Source organism: Triturus cristatus, chromosome 1_1 (assembly GCF_964204655.1).
Source record: "Triturus cristatus chromosome 1_1, aTriCri1.1, whole genome shotgun sequence".
NCBI lineage: Eukaryota > Metazoa > Chordata > Amphibia > Caudata > Salamandridae > Triturus > Triturus cristatus.
In genome coordinates this window covers 661560108-661563081 of record NC_140579.1, presented here as the reverse complement: position 1 = coordinate 661563081, position 2974 = coordinate 661560108, and the positions used below count along the sequence as shown (strand labels likewise).

General features: G+C 43.7%; 1 pseudogene; it reads right to left on the bottom strand.

Annotated features, from left to right (window-relative positions):
• Positions 1 to 2326: 2326 nt before the first annotated feature.
• Positions 2327 to 2585, bottom strand: LOC146870819 (protein S100-A11 pseudogene; annotated as a pseudogene).
• Between the last annotated feature and the right edge of the window lie 389 nt (positions 2586 to 2974).

Below are 2974 nucleotides of genomic sequence, written 5' to 3'. Positions count from 1 at the left end.
AACCGAGCAGCAGGTAAGCCGTGGGAGAGGCCTCTCGGAGGTGTTAACACGGATTTGTTACTTTTGATACCAGTTGTCACACTCGAGGCAGTCACGCAGGTTGTATATATATTTCCAGAGATTCCCATTCTAGGACTGACTCACATGTGCGGAAAAGCTTTTTCGTAGTGCTTATGTTGTAGTTCGGAATTCCTTGCATGCACGGGTTTTCGATTTCGTCTTGTCTTTTTTGTAATTTGTTGTAAGTGTGATGGAGTGTGTGCATACCGTTTGCAGTGTTGTCGTTGTGCTTTCGTTGGATCAGTCTACCGCTCCATGAACCATTCTCAGGCTCAATCTGTGTCTTCCAGCCAGCGCGTTATGTGTGCTGAGGCGGGGGCCACAAATCGATACCTGCATGATAACTAATGCTCCGCCCAGTAATTTCCGATTCCTGCACTTAGACGTGGCACGTGAGAAAAGCGTGTGAGGTTGAGGACCCTTGCTTCTACTAGTCTTTGCAAGTATTAACTATGACGTGATCGGTGTTAATATTGGGTCACCAGCTTGGTTATCTAACGAGTCAGCGCCTTCTGGAGTAAACTGGTATCCGCACTTAAGAAATTAAAACTCCACCTTTCGTAGGAACCAAACCACGTTTTCAATCTGGGCCCTAGTAGAAGTAAAATAAAATGCATAAAAGGGTCGAGGGTTCATGAAATTTGGCTTATTCCTGCGTTCAGTCAAAATGTTAGTAATATCCTCTGGGAGAGAAAAGAGGCATTAATGGCGTAGGTCAGAGAAAAGAGGCAGTAATGGCGTTCACAGAGGTCTAACCCAGGCATACCTGCCAAAGCTACTGTCTTTTTTCAGCAACACAACCTACTACCGTTTTCTGAGTCATTCCGCTTGATTTGCAGTGTTTGTATGCTACCTTGAAGAGTAGCAACATGTTCTCCAGTATAACTGTCTTGCACACAAAGTGTTGCTTATCTTTCCAGAACACACCACTGAGCACTTCATTTCAGCACAAATTTGGATATAGTAGACCTCCAATGAAAACTCTTACAAGTTGTAGGCCTGTATAGAAAATGCAGGCAGGAGTAAAGTGTTCTCTACGCCACGGCATGTAGATTGTCATGGACTCAGTGTTTTCAAACATGGCCCATCCTGTATGAGATACCAAACGCATAATACTTGGTGCAGATACTGGCCAGTGGCCTCCAGACACCTGTAATGGATCTGGGACACCAGGCTTGGTCCTGGTCATACTAAAGGGGTTTGTAGTACTTGTCACTATGATGAAGATTGGAGCCTTTAATTGTTGTGGATTTGGTGATCTCAATGTGAAAATATGCCTTTCATTGTGCATCACACGTATTATTTATTGCTTTGTGTGCTGCTCAAACTCTGAACGCACATGCTGTTTTGACAACCTCAATTACCCAGTCGGTGTATTGGAGAGGGCGTCAGATGAATAAGGCTGTTATGAATTGTACTTTGAATCACAGAGTGCACTGATGCGTTAAACTGATGCTTTAAAATGCTGCTTTAGTAAATGTCTGGAAATGAATAGAACCAAGCATAAAATGTAGGTGGCTTAGTTCATGGCTCTTGACTCGAGACTCCTATGTAGAAATGACAGGCTCTGTTGGAGATCTGTTCAGCAGGCGCGTGTATCCCTTAATTATATAATAAAAAGACTAGCGTTGCCTGGGAGTCCCCTGCTTACTGATGGATGACGGGATTGATAATTATTGAGTCATTGCAGACTTGCCCCGTTGGCTTCTGAGTAGCTGCTGGCTTGCCCAGTGATTAAAGCACTGTGTAATAATTAATAGCTGTTATTAGTCATACTTTTATGTTGGTAAGTGAAGTTTCATTTGTGTACAATGCAGCATGAATAGGGCACTACTTCCATATGACTGGGTCAGTAGTTAATTGGACGAGTGTACTCTGCGTGACTGGGCAGTTGTTGGATTTGCCTTGGGCTCAGGTAAAGGAAGCTACTAAAGAAGGCACTTCTGTTGTCTTTCCATGCTGCAAGATAGAATAACAAATTAACTGCCGGTTTAGCGTGCTCAACAAGGCGGGACCGACTAATAAAACTATTTGCTGGAGTCTGACATTACCCCCTCGAGGTGATCTGAATCGTGTGGGGTCCAGTCAAAAACAACAACAAAAATACTTTGACTGTGAGAAATGGCCCCCATTTTCAATCATTGATGACAAATGTGTAATCTTTTGCCATGGATTGAATGTAACTGTGTGAGCAAAGTGTGATGTACGTCTGTACATCTGTGCATACTTGAGATCTGGCTTGGGTGCGGTAGTTCTGGCTTTGTCTTCACATTATTACCTCATGGCAGGCAATAACCCCAATCAGGCTCAAAAACTCCTGGAAGTCAATCTGATTGTCTTTCTTCAACCCCACCATCCAAAGAGGCCATCATTTTCTTTTAAGCTCCGGTCATGAAACGTTCAAACTCGTCGAATGGCATTTTGCTGCGGTCCCCTTCCTTGCCAGCGTAGCCATGAAAAGTGGTGATTAGGTATTCCATGCAGCACTCCATTTCTGAAGGCAGATCTGTACACATCTCTGCCATTGTGAAAGTTCAGGAAACACCTGTCCTTTGGTATCTACAAAAAGTGTGCCTACACAGCTTGTCTGGCCTTGAACAGCAGAGTGATGTTCTTCAGGCTGGGTGAATGTACTTTTCAGGGGAACAGTCCGTTATCTTTAAAATGGCTGCAACACTTGATATCTTGCATTGTCTGGTTCGGGCTATCAATGGTAGATGTGTGCAAAATACACACAATTTCTTTTCATGCAATTAGGTGAACTATTTGAAAAACTACTACTAGGTCAAATCACGCAAAATGCAAATATGCCATGTAGCGGTATAGTACCTTATTCTGGGGGGCATATTTAGCAAACTTTCACACAGCGCAACAAGCCACCTTGCTGCGCAAAGGTAAAGGGCAGCAGTGCGCC